The 14,571-nt window shown below is 35.0% G+C and overlaps 1 long non-coding RNA gene across 3 annotated transcripts in view; it reads left to right on the top strand.

Moving 5' to 3' along the window:
- LOC144317232 (uncharacterized) overlaps nucleotides 1-14,571 on the top strand; it is a 77,689-nt gene that overhangs the window by 18,252 nt on the left and 44,866 nt on the right. Inside the window, exon 3 of one of the 3 annotated variants that reach the window (XR_013383179.1) lies at nucleotides 3,674-3,733. The exons of 1 other annotated variant lie outside the window; for it this stretch is intronic. This is a non-coding gene — a long non-coding RNA (uncharacterized LOC144317232). Of the gene's footprint in view, nucleotides 1-3,670; nucleotides 3,734-14,571 lie in introns of all 3 variants that reach the window. One more of the 3 variants, XR_013383178.1, reaches the window with a different exon arrangement.

Below are 14,571 nucleotides of genomic sequence, written 5' to 3'. Positions count from 1 at the left end.
AGTTATATAGACTTCAATGGCAGGGAAAAGGCTGTGTTCATGGCAAGTTCATGACATATGCCATTGTGAAATAGTTTCTTAACCTGAGACCTGATAAATAGCAGCTTTGAAATCTATGAGCATTTTAAAATTGTATGCAGATATTTGTGTATGTGTTTATATTTTCTGTACATAGAATCTATAATTTTATTTATACTCAGAGTTTTTATTTTATTTTTTTTAGATTTTATTTATTTATTCATGAGAGACATAGAGAGAGAATGAGGCATAGACACAGGCAGAGGGATAAGCAGGCTCCATGCAGGAAGCTTGACGTGGGACTTGATCCAGGGTCTCCAGGACCACACCCTGGGCTGAAGGAGGCACTAAACCGCTGAGCCACCCGCGCTGCCCCAAAGAGAGTTTTTAAATGATGAGTGCTTCATGTAGTTCTATTGCAAAGAAGAGCAAGAGAACAATCAGACCTACTGTCAAAGTACTATGGAATGACCCATAAAATTATTCTCTGAGAATAAATTAAGAATCTAGATCACTCAGGCCTCAAAGTGGACTTCTTTGGCCCAATGATCTTCTGCTACAACTGAAATTACAGCTGGTAGTTTAACACCAAGATAATCAGCTCATCTGGTGTCTTAGAAATGTAACAGGTTTGTATTTGATTTTTATTTTTTCTGTCATGTTAAAATCATATAAATAAATACACATTCAGATGAAACTTTTGTTTAAGTCTGTAAAATATTTCTAGGAAGCTGACATTAAAAGAAAAAGAAAGAAAAAGTTTCTTATCCACCTGGTTAACTTTTTAAGTGAAAGCAATGAGGTATTAGTTTACTTATGTATATGCTAAATCATAAAGCAAGTTTGATAAAATTAATTGCATTATATATCAAGAATTGAATTATTTTTAAAAATCACATTATTCTTTCTCGCAGCAAACCATGTCTTTGCTACTTTTCTCTGTCCAGTTAAGGAACACTAGATTTCAGAATGTAGGTTAGTCATTGTAATCATTCTATAATAAATCAATCTATCATGTTTTCTATAAGGCAAGTGTTATTATTTCTATGTAGAAATATGTAACTCTAACAAACTAGAACCCCTAAAACAACTTATGCTAATAAGAGAAATCCACCTCCTTATTTTTGATAGTGTTTATTAAGCACCTTCTTTTGATCTAAATCTCCCTTTAGCTCATTTTTGATGCGTAGGGATGTTTCTTTGGTAAAAAGAATGATAACAAGGAAGTCATCCTTCAAAAAATATATTTCCATCCATTCATATTCCTTTCTTTTTATGCCACATCTTAGACTCAACTTCTACTCATTTCTTCCTTTGGCAGTTTCCTTTTTTATTTCAACTCCAGAATTAAGCAATATATATTAAAAAAATAACAGTTCACTCATAAGAACAGAGTCAATAATATACCAAAATAAAGTATATTTCAAGCAGAAAGTTCTTTTTTAATCTCTGAAGCATTTTACTGCATTTTAAATATTTGAAGATATATCTTATTTGCTAATTATCCAATATAATAAAAAGAGCTAGAGATCCCAATTTTTTCTACCAAGTCTCTTCTCTCTCCTTTTTTGTTTTGGTAAGAAGTATGTATTTTATAATTTTATAAATTTTATAAATTTTAATAATTTTATAAATGAATAATGATTTTTAGTGCCAAATCTTTTTAAAAAATGAAAGTTCATCCTTTATATATGTTATGTCTGAAGTTAATACTTTATTTTTATTTTTATTTTTTTTAATATTTTATTTACTTATTCATGAGAGACACACAGAAAGAGAGGGGCAGAGACACAGGCAGAGGGAGAAGCAGGCTCCATGCAGGCACCCCAATGCGGGACTCAATCCTGGGACTCAAGGATCATGCCCTGGACTGAAGACAGGCACTAAACCGCTGAGCTACCCAGGGATCTCTTGAAGTTAATACTTTAAATTATTATTTAAGTTTTTCATTGTATTGATTGTGTTGAGTGAAGTATTTTTTTTTCTCCCTAAAAGGAAATTATCATTTATCTATGCAATATTGATATAAAATGTCAGGGTTTCTTTTTTATAAAGCTAATTTAATACCAGCAATTGTAATCTCAAAAGTAGTATATGATAGTAGGAAATGCTTTAATGTGTTTTCTGAATTTATGGATCATAATAACGATAAAGATGATAAAGTCTGGTTGTGCTTGCATGTGGCTTTCCTTGAACATGGTGGGCAGTTGGTGGCACAGGTGGCAAAAGTGACAAGTTGCAATATCTTAGCATGATATGGGGACTATTTTAAGATCTATCCCTTTGGAAAGTTAGGCAGATCAAAGGAACTGAATCTGATCTGTTAGTGTCAAGCTACAGTACTCCATACTGCTTTTTACCTAAAGTCTTGGTAAACAAAGGTACTCGATTACTTTAAAAAAATTAAACATTTTTCCACAGTGAAATTTTGATTTACAGAAGGTCATACTGACTTTATCATGATACAATTATTTGTAAAAAAACAATATGAAAGAACTAAGAAAGCTATGTATTCTTGATATAGAACACAAATTATAGGAAGACTATGGAATTCAATTAAATTAGAGATTGTAAAATAAAATGTCCCAATACTGTTGCAACTCTGAGCTAAAGATCACCTAAATACTGCTAGTTGGGCTAATTGATACTGGAAGAAAAACAAGGGTATAAAAGGACCAGTAATGGCTGGCTATGTTTACTGTTTGCCTTACTAATGATCCTGTCATCTCAATATCACTAGCTTCAAAGCATACAATTTTCAATTTTTTCAGAGGGAGGATATTCAAATATTTTAAAGTTGGAGATTTCTTCTTGTTTCTTTTATTTATTTTATTGTTTAAAGATTTATTTATTTATTTATTCATGAAAGACAGAGAGATTGGTAGAGACACAGGCAGAGGGAGAAGCAGGCTCCATGCAGGGAGCCTGATGTGGGATTCAATCCCAGGACTCCAGGATCACTCCCTGGGCCAAAGGCAGGCGCTAAACTGCTGGGCCACCCAGGCGTCCCTTTTTTCTTGTTTCAATCCAAATTAATCTCTAATCTCTATTACAGGTTTTTTTTTTTTTCTTTAAAGTAATCTCTATGCCCAACATGGGGTTTGAATGTACAACCCTGAGGTTGAGTCACATGTTCTTTTAACTGAGCCAACCAGGCAACCCTCTAAAAGGGAGTAGTGGAACTCATTTAATGATCACCAATTGTTTTTAGTAGACTTCCTGGTGGAAACCTCTTATAAAAACTTTTATAACTTTTTCTAAAAAAGATCATTTTAAAATATGGTAGCAGAAACTTATAGAACCATCAGTCTACAGTGTGTATTAACTAATCATTTCCTGGAAGTTTTAGAGGAAAAAGAGGATAAAATTATTTGTTAAGCAATTCAATTGGACCTGGCTATATTTAATTCAACCACATTTTTTTTTTTTTAGAACCATGTATTTAAAAAACAGATACTCAAGTCACAACTAGCAATCTGTTAGAAGCACAGAAAAAAATACATGAATCCCTCAATTATAAGTTGCCAGCAATTTTGAGACACCTCATCCATTTTACAGTAGCTTTCAAGGGGGAAAAAACTATATTAAATGAAGATAATTTTTTAAGTTGCCAATATCTTTTATCCATATAATTAGATTTTTTTTCTTTCAGTAGCAAATCAGCATTTGGGAGTGAATTTTCTGCATGTCTGACATCTAAGAAGTCTGCATTATGGTGGGTATTTTCAATTATGGATAATACCATGGTGACCCACTGCATTTCATAGTCCCTGCTCAAACCTTGACCTATTTAACATCTTAAGGCTTGGTAGGATTTCTAGGCACATTGAGGAATATCAAAGTTTTTTCCTGCACTTTCTGTTTGGATAGAATCATAGGTTTTTGTTTTTTTTGTTTTTTTGTTTTTAATTAAAAATTACTTTTCCTAAGCCAGCTGGGAGCTTTTGACAGATAGATATTCAATGCTTTAGTTAAAGGCTTTCACTTCACATAAACAAGATCCCCATGTAACTTAAAATACAACGGCAAATAAAAAATCCAACAGCAAATAACAAAATTGAACAAATTCCTTCTAAACACAGATTTGCACATGCACAGACAATGACAATATACTGTTGCTTTTTTTCCCCCCGATAGCTGGAAGGGTTCTAAGAAAATATCACTGTAAAATATAATCCAACTCTAGGTGCATTAAGTGTGAAGAGAGAAAACTAGAATTGAGAAAACATGGTATGTTTCAACTTCCTTCTTTGCTATTTTGTGTATCAGTCTGAGTTCTCAGATCTTCTATGTTCATTTGGCAGCTACTGAAGGACATTAAAAGGATTAAAGACTTGAAGCAAAACTAAAGTTAGCAATAATTGCAACATAATCAATGGCAATTGTATGATAACTCTCACAGTATCTGTAAAAGCAGACATAGTTATCAGACCATTCACTTGTTTGTTCTTTCAATACTATGTTACTGACATCTTACTATGGATTCTCTAATACTCACTAGGAAAAGTTCTTGCATGCTTCCCATGATTTTTTTCTTTGTTGCTAGCTTAATGTCACTTTCAGGAATTCCCTTACCCACTTGGCCTACTCAGCTCAGCATCCCATCTGACAGACACCATCTTAATCATGTAAACCACAAGCGTAGCAGATAATGATTGGATGGTGAAAGAGACACCAGTTTTACCATGTTAAGGCAAAAGAAGAATTAAATTGGTTTATGTAATCCAAGGAAGTACTGAACAACCAGATAATAAGCCAAGAATCACCAAGTCTAAGGGAACTCTGGAAACATGGGCAGAGGTCCTGGACCAGTTTAATTAGGTGAATGAAAAGGGGGGATTTTCTAGAACAGGACTATTAATTGAACACTTGCAGGTGTCTCATACAAAGCAAAAAATAAAGTTTATACATTTTGTATAATTTTTTTTAAATATTTTATTTATTCATGAGAGACACACACACACAGAGAGAGAGAGAGAGAGAGAGGCAGAGATACAGGCAGAGGGAGAAGCAGGCTCCATGCAGGGAGCCTGACGTGGGACTTGATCCCGGGACTCCAGGATCACACCCTGGGCCGAGGGCAGGCACTAAACCGCTGAGCCACCCAGGGATCCCCATTGTTTATAATTTGTGAAGGCTTTGTGACATTTTGGATGGGAAAATTTAGTGTGCAAGTATTATAATTAGGTTCAATAAAGTGTTGCAATAGTGAATAACTGACAGATTCTGAAATTTTGCTCACCAATACTAACTTTTAAAATATTAAAAAGTCATTAGGCTTCCAAAAGGTAGATTAGTATTAAAATATATCTTCCTCAATTCCTGTAACCACTTGCTTCATCAGCTTCTTCATGAGCCACAAATGCATGGGAGCACAAATATCTAGTGCTTTTTATTTTTCTTGTGCATAGTATATTAATATTTTGAGACTGATTTATAGTCTAAGGAAGGACAAAAGTGTCAGAGCAAATGTGTTTCCTAATTTCCTAAGTAAATATCTTAGAAACCAGAGAAACAAGGGAATGTTGCTCCTGATGGAAGAGGAAGAAAACTAAACAACTAATAACAACAAAAAGAAACATATTGTCAAGAAGAATAAACTGTTGATGTGGGAGCAGAGAAACAAAGGAAAATTATTTTGGAATAACTTTTTAAAGTCAGTTATGTTTAAATCCTCAGAACAAAGAAAACATGAAAAGCAAAGTTTATAGAGGTCATTACACCTTAACCATTATATTCATATCAACCTTATTATTATCCCTGTTTGGTCACATGGCTGCCAGTGGCAGAGCTAGAGTATGAATCCAAGTCCTCTGGCAACAAATCAATGTACCTTCTCTTACTCTATACTGTCTCCCACTCAAGCTCTTTACATGTTTGAAAGCAAGCATGCTTTTTACATACTGAGAATCAGAAGTCCCACTCCCAGCACCTATTAGCTCAGTTACCTCCAGTAAGTTACTTTAACCTCTTTGCATTTTACATGACTCATTTATGAAATGAGGATGATGAAGCTCCTTTCAGTCATTATTGAGTTGTTGGAAGATCAAGTAAGACTGCGCTTTTAACAATAACATTTATACATGTAAGAGATTGTTATAATTGAAATGCACAAAGAAAGTGGTTGATGAGATTTCCCAGCCACTAGTTATTATCTTTAAAGACTCATGGTAGCAATAGTTGGAAATAATTTCTCTCTCAATTAGGCACCTATTGGGCCATTGTGGAGTTAGTATTGTATCCAGTTTATGTCTCCTCACTTTGAGGATGCTGTGAAGTGGGGAAGTTCAGAGTAGTTTAATAATATGATTAAAGTGGTGAATAAATAAGACCCATGAGAACAGGTAGAAGGAGTTGAAATTAATTAGTCTGGAGACAATAACTGCCTCCTAATACATGAGGCATTATCATAAGAAAAATGTAGACTGACTTTTATCCATCTTCTCTACTAAATGGCTTGAAAGTGTGAAAATACAGTACAGACATAGGAAAGAATTTACTGATAGAGTGGTTTGTTAAATATTAAAACAGGCTATAAAAAGAAGACTTGGAATCTCCTTTGTTGGTGATTTTTCCAAAGAAAAATAGACAAATCAATTTGGTATGGTCAGGGAACAGATATATTTGCAATCAGGGAACCAGAAAAACTAAACTATTAAGATCTTCTCTCAGCTCTCAAAAATTCTGCAGTTCTCTAATTCCCTTGAATAATCCTAACATAGGTAGATAGCAAATTTTTCTAATTATCCTTGTCCAAATATGCCGAGTACACAAATCTGTTACTATCCTAATATATATAGTTTGTTTGTTCTAGAGGAGGATGTAATAGATGCAGAGGTTGAGTTAATCTAACTCTGGTTCATGGCATGGTATCATCATTAATCTAGGCAAGGCAAAAAAAAAATATCCATTTTAAATAGATTTCTATCCATTCCTCACTCCCATACTCCCCTCCCCAACAAGTAACTGCTCTAATGTGTGTAATGTATATTCTTAAGTTTTAATGTATCTTTGGAAATAAGTGTGGTTTTGTGTGTGTGTATATTTTAAAATTTATGCAAATAGATCTCATTCATTGTCTTCCATTTTCATCAAGCATTATGCTTTTATGAGCAATGTTGTTTTTAACTGCTGTGTCATATTCAGTACCATGCATCTATAGCCTTCTCCTTGCTCTAGTGGTGGTCCATGAGGTTGTTTCCAATTCTGTGATTCCGTGGTGTTGTGGAAAACATATTCTCTTACATGATTCTTACTGTAAGGCTTCTCTCTCTGTTTTCCTTTGGAAGTATGATTGGATAATCAAACACAATTGGTACGCATACAGTTACTTTGTCAGATTGGTCTCAAAAGTGGTAGTGACCAAGTATGAAGGAGTTATTGTTTCCCTAGCAACACCCAGCATTCTAGAACTGGGCTAAATGTTTACCTATCTGATGAGCATAATATAGTACCTCATTGTTGATTTTCTTCTCTACTTACTGAAATAATATACTTGTTATTTATTCACATATTTCTCCATCTTTCTGGGATTCTTCAGTATGGTTGCTTCTAGGAGTTCTCTCCTAGAGAGTAACATAACTATTAATCCTTTATCTATTATTTATATATATTCCATTCATCTATTTGTCTATTACAACTGACATTTGGTTTGAAATTGCAGAGTAATTCAAGGATAGTTGACATTTTTATACTGTTAAGTTTCTCTCTCTCTCTCTCTCTCTCTATATATATATATATACACATACATGGGCTAGATATCCATTTACTCAGATCTTCTTTAATGTCATTTAGTTGAATTTTAGATTTTTCTCCCTAAAGAACTAGCACATTATCTCATCTAAAATGAAATTATCCCTCTACAAGTTTGGCATTATTAACTAATTTAATGTATATGCTCCATATCAGCCCTGTTTATGCCCTTTATGTCTGTATTGCTTATAAACTCCTTAAGACAAGGCCTGTTTCACTTCATCTGTGTATGAAGGTAAATGTCTCCACAGCTCTATGTAAATATAGATACTGATATGTACTTTTGATTAAATGATTTATTTTTCCCTTATAAAATGCCTCAAACAAAATGATAAATCCTTACTATTTATTATCTTTAGAATAAAGAGCTGTTGAATGAATAATAATAGACTGAAGTACTAGAGTAATCCAGTCCCTCAGTTATATTACAAATTTTTTACTGACTTCCTACATGTGGCAGGCTATCATATATTTTAGGGTAATCTGTGGATCCCTATGATCCTGAGATCCTTTCAGGAGATCTATAAGATAGGAATTATATTCATAACAATTTTAAGATGTTATTTGATTGTTCAATTCTGTTGACATTTGCACTGATGGTACAAAAGCAATTCTAGAGAGTGAAACTTTGGTGTGTTAGCATGAATCCAGACAATGGCACCAATGTGTACCAACAGTCATTGTGTTCTTCACTGACATGCGTTAATAATGAAACAATAAAAAACAAAACTACCAGTTTTATTTATTAAAAATTTCCTTGCTGAGGCAATAAAATTATTAATTTTATTAAATCTAACCCTTGGATATGACTTTTTAGTATTTTGTGTTAAAATGGAAAGTATGCATACTGAAGTACCATGGTCATTTTGAAGAAAAGCACTTTTACCAAAAAAACTGAATCTATGGGCAACCTGGGTGGCTCAGCAGTTTAGTGCCGCCTTCAGCCCAGTGATCCTGGAAACTCGGGATCGAGTTCCACATCAGGCTCCCTACATGGAGCCTGCTTCTCCCTCTGCCTGTGTCTCTGCCTCACTCTCTCTGTGTGAATAAATAAATTAAATCTTTAAAAAAAACTGAATCTATTTTTTCATGGAATATCGTTATCCATTGAAAGAACAACTAGCTGACAAACTGATTATCAGATATGGATACTGGCAAATATTTTCACAAAAATGAAAAAAGTGAGTATTTCATTTCACAGTGAAAAGATAATAGTTGAGGTTGATAAAAAAAAAAAAACCTAAAGCTTCCACATGAAAATGAGAATTTTGGAGAATTTTTATTTGCCACCAAAAGCTTGATGGCTTCCCATTACTTAAAGACTTTTCTGATGAGATCAGAACAAATGTGATTATTTTGATATTATATGATAAAATGAGTCAACATTTGAGACTCTGCATAAATGATCAAATGACCAATGCATAAAGTAACAAAGCCATGCATAGGCAATCCATTCAAATTTTAAAATAGACTGATTGATTTTAATGCACATTAAAAAAGTTAATTGATATAGTTTCAGATTCAATGTTGCAATCGGCTTTAAGGAACTACCACTTGTTGAGTTTTAGTTTAGTATCAAAGAAAATATGCACAAATGTCTGAAAAGCCTATAAAATATTCTTCTCTTTCCAACTACATGGCAGTATGAGGAAAGATTTTAATCAACACAACATATCACAACAGATGGAATGCTGGAACAGATATGAGAATCCAGAAGTTTTTTATTAGGCCAGACATTAAAGATATTTGCAAAAATAAAGAATAATACCATTGACACACTTTCATCTCCCTGTACCCCTCCACCACACCTGCCTGGCAAAATCCCAAACCTGATCAAATCTAAATCTCCATTAACTCTTCATAAGCATCTGAGCAATGAAACATGGATAGAGAAGAATCACATGCTCAAGCTAACTGATCTCTCTTCATGACCTTAAAAGTTAAGTGGGCCTTTGCTCTACCATGCAATCCTACTCTAATTTCCTGGCTAATTCACGTAGCTAACTCTCCTAGATAAATATTGTACATATTCTTTTCTCTCTCTTGGTCTCTGTTACCTCTCTCTTCTTCATTTTCTCAGCTGGTAATGACCTTACTTTTTAGTTCAATAAAAGTTGAACTTCTGCACTCTGGTCACATCTGCCAATCCACTGCACACTGAGCTTTCTGCCATATTTCTCATTGGAATAGATGAACTGTTTGGTCTCCTACCTATGATCACCATCTCCAGCTAAACTCTGTATCCTGTCTTTCTTGCCTAACTGTGAACATTGCTCCAACAGATAATTCCTGTCTTTCCGGAGTCCTCAGTCAGCATCTAAATAAGCTTTCACTTTCTCTATTCCTCTAAAATGACCTTGTCAGTCATCAGTAACCTTCACATTGTTAATGTAATGACGTTTTTCAGACTTTATCTTTACTTACTTTCTCAGCCATGTTCAAGAGAGTGAGCCACTCCCTTCTCTTCAAGATACTTCTTCTGTTTCTCCTCTCTTTGTTCTCCTTTTTCTCTGGTCGCTCTTTCCTCAGGATTCTCAGCAGATTCTTCCTCATCTTCTCTATCAGCAAATGTTGGAATTTCCCAGATTTCACTCGTTGGAACTCTTCTATCTATACTCACTCCCTTGTTGGTCTAATCAAGTTCCATGGTTTTAAATACTATTTGTACACTAATAAGCCCCAATTAGTATCTTCCACCTGACTGCTCTCTGAAACCCCAGACTCATATATCCAGCAATCACTTGACATCACCATTTAGTTGTTTAACAGTTATCTCAAATTTAACATGTCTCACTGAGCTCCTGTCTTCCTGCATCCCTCCCATATCTGCTCCACCTACACCCATCATCATTTCAATAACATCATTAATTTATTTGTTTTAGTCAAAAATTCTTGGAATAGGCTGACACTTCTATTTGCAATCCATCAGTAAAATTCTTCTGGTTCTGATTTCAAATCATATCCAGAATCCTACCACTTCTTGTCACCTCTATTGCCACGAGTCTAGCTCAGGTTATCATCATCTCTTTTTTTTTTTTTAAGATTTTATTTATTTATTCATGGGAGACACACACAGAGAGGCGGAGACACACACAGAGAGGCAGAGACACAGACAGAGGGAGAAGCAGGCTCCATGCAGGGAGCCTGATGTGGGACTCGATCCCGGGTCTCCAGGATCATGCCCTGGGCAGAAGGCAGTGGTAACTGCTGAGCCACCCGGGCTGCCCTTATTATCATCTCTTGCCTGTGCACTCCTACCTGGTGTTTCTGCTCCTGCCTTCATCTCCCTACAAGAAGATACTATGCAACTGCTAGAGTGATGTATTTAAAACATAATTTTAATAATGTCTGCTTATAAATTTCCAAAGCCTTCCATTTCATTCTGAATAAAAACCAAGATCCTTACCATGGCCTCCAATAAATGATTTGGTCCCTTGCCACCTCTCTAACCTCATATCCTGACCATCTTCCCTTTCTATCCCACCTCTCGACTCCACTTCAGCAACAAGACTCCTTGCTGTTCCTTGAACACATTAAGCACACTCCTACTTTAGGACCTTTCTCACTTGCAGCTCCCTCCATCTGGACTGCTCTTCTTTTAGATATCTACATGGCTTACTTCCTCACTTCTTTTGGGTTTCTGCTTGAATATCATCTTCTCATAAAGATATTCCCTTAACACCCTTCAACTTCTAGGTGAAGACGGAAGACTGAACACATGCATTTCCTTCAGCACTCTCCTCAAACTCCACTAAGTGGCAGTTAATGAATGTATTTTAAGCCCATGGACTCACAAAGACAAACACAACAAAAGAGGAGACACTAATGACAAAGTTTTGAAGGCTGGAGAGGAGAGATAATACAAAACACACCACACACATACACACCCCTATCCGTTCCTCTTACTTTATTTTTCTCAATAGCACTAAACCTAGATAAATGTAGATACACATGTAAACACAAGATATCTATTTACTTTTAAATTTTTTGTTGTCTCCTCCTCCTGCCCCAGGAATGTAAGCTGTGTGACAGAAGTCTTTTCAGTTTGGTTCATTGTTGAATTCTCAGGCTTTGAAATCATACAGATATTCAGTACAAAATTTTAACTGAATAACTGGGGTGGCCTGGGCAAGGTGCTGTTTGTGGGAGGTGTGGGGGTTGTGGCAATCAAGAATTCTGATATGGAGGTTAATTTTGAGATACCTATTAGACATCCAGGTGAAGATATCAAGTGAGAATCTGGATATCTGGAACTGAATGCAGAGTGCAGACACTGGGGCTAAATGTATACATTTTGTAGTCATCAACACCAGGACTAGGTGAGATCACCTGGGGAAATATGAACACAAAAAGAGACAAATGCCAAGCTCTGAGTCCTGGAGGACTCCATCATTTAGAAGCCATGAAACTGGTGGTCTCCAGACCTTTAGAATCAAATAGCATTATCTCTAAGAAGAAAAACTGATTTAAATTGAGCAATGGGAAAGAAGGTATTTATTTATTTATAAATTATATATATTAGTGTAGAAATATATTATGTACATTATAAGATACATAGATATTAAAAAAGAATGAACTAAAGGACTTCCAGTTAAAGAGGAAGTATTGAGCACATGCATTTTTCAGGTCCTTCTGAAGACCACTGTAGTGATAGTAAATGGATTTTTAAAAATAAAATATAAACCCACAAGGGCAAAGAGAACAAGACTAAAACAATAGCATCAAAAAAAATAAAATAAAATAAAATAAATAAAAAAAATAAAACAATAGCATCAGAATATAGGAAGCTGGAAGGAAGAAAGATGAATGGCAGCTAACTTTGACTCAGAGAAGCTGAAGCTGCAGTAGGCATAAGCCAAGAAGTAGCCTGATTTACAGCAGAGCATCCCATCCCCATCCCTACCCCAGAGGCTCAGGAATTGGTGTCTGGCACCTCTGGTAGAGAAGGTAAATGTCAGGCAATAACAGACTTGGCTGAAAGTCTATTTAAGAAGCAGCTACACCTACAGACACCTCCACCACTCTGCACTACAGGTGACTAACCCCTACTACACAGCAACAGATTGGAGGTTTATTTTCTGGAAAGGATTAAGTAAAGAGTCTTGACAGGAGAACTACAGACACACTTGAAGACGGGAATTCCAAATGAAAAACAGGTAGATTAAATCAAAGTTAACATCATAATGCTTAGAAATATCAAGAAGGAGTTCCATATGTTTCTTTGGGATAGGGAGACAACAAAAAGAACACTATTTTAATGGGTAGCAATGATTGCTAATGAATTCACCAACATAAAGGGAACTTAAAAAAAGAATGCTATATAAACTTTTCTTTATTTCATAGAGCCATTGAAAATATTTATTTCTATTTCTTTTCAAGTACATGGATTGTTTGAACATTATCCTGGTACATGAATGCAGACATTTAAGTAATTGCATTTGTTGTATCCTGTATTGAAAGTAGGCATAAGTATTGATTTCCTCTATTCTGTGTAACTAATGACATGGTCTCTACTTTGAGAACCATGGCATCACAAAACTTATTTACACATTTCACATGATGTATACATATATGTAGAGAAACAATCCTTAGAGATGCAACAATAATATCCTGCCTTTATAATATTACATTTTGATATTTATATACTTTGATTTCTCAACATATCCTATACTTCATTCACAGTGAAACTATCTTTGTTTTTGGAAACCGCTATGCTTTTATTATTCTTTGCCTGCAACGTCCTTTTCCTTCTTATTTGTCTGAAGAGCTCCCACTTACCTTTCAAGAACAATCTCAAATATGACCTCTTCTTTAAGGGCTTCTTTGACTTCCCTCAACTGTTATTATTTTATTATTATTGCAGTATAGTACCTTGTTTTTACTTCTATCATGTAAGTCCCTGCATTGTTTAAAATTATAAGTCTGCTAACTCTTAGTTCAGGTCCTATGTCTTTTTATATATGTAGTCTTTTAACTATTATAGTGCTGAGCATCTGGTAGTTAGTTATTTAATAAATGTTTAAATGGATATTTGGAAATGATTTTGTGTTCCTTATCTCATTTGACTTCCCCAGATTCAATCAGTCACTAGATCCTAGTGCTCTCAATATTTATTCTATCTGTCACTTCTTGGATATAGTATATCATACCAGTATCTACTACCAAGAATTCATGCTCTTGCTGTATATTGCTGGACTGTTAGCATCTTAACCTGACTTTGGTCCCTAATCTCACTTTCTTCCAATTAATACTATATTTGCCCATCAGAATGACTTAAACACAAATTTTACCATGTTCTATACACCTTATAACCTTTAAGTTGGCTACATGATGGATATAATAAAGTAAAAAAGAATATATTTATCTTCCTGCTTTAAACAATTAGAAACAAGACAAACCAATTTTTAGATATTTAGACAATTAGCAGTGCAGGACATTGATCCTTGGGAGAAGGGAAACTAATGAAATGAGACCTTTGATTGCCCTAGCTTACTGCCTGGAAAAAAATTCCAGGCCATAGCAAAGTGAGAGAGAACCCAGAACAAAGCTTGGCAGTCTTGCTCAGTTGAAGAGACAGAGTTTGGAGTTCAGAGAGATGAAGGAAGCTAGAATTTGTGAAGAGGTGAGAGCTTCAGCTAGGGTGGAGGGCTTGCTCCAGAAACCTTCTGAAGTTTCCATAAAAGTCTTGAGTCTGAGTATTGATCTGTGAATGTATGGAAGGAACTGCCTGGGGCTGAAGAGAAACCGTTAGGAAGGAATAGGCTAAAGGATCCTTGAGCTCATATAGGAAAGTAATGGTTT

Source organism: Canis aureus, chromosome 7, assembly GCF_053574225.1.
Source record: "Canis aureus isolate CA01 chromosome 7, VMU_Caureus_v.1.0, whole genome shotgun sequence".
Classification (NCBI taxonomy): Eukaryota; Metazoa; Chordata; class Mammalia; order Carnivora; family Canidae; genus Canis; species Canis aureus.
The sequence above is the reverse complement of the archived record's forward strand: the minus strand, read 5'-3'. Positions and strand labels throughout refer to the sequence as shown.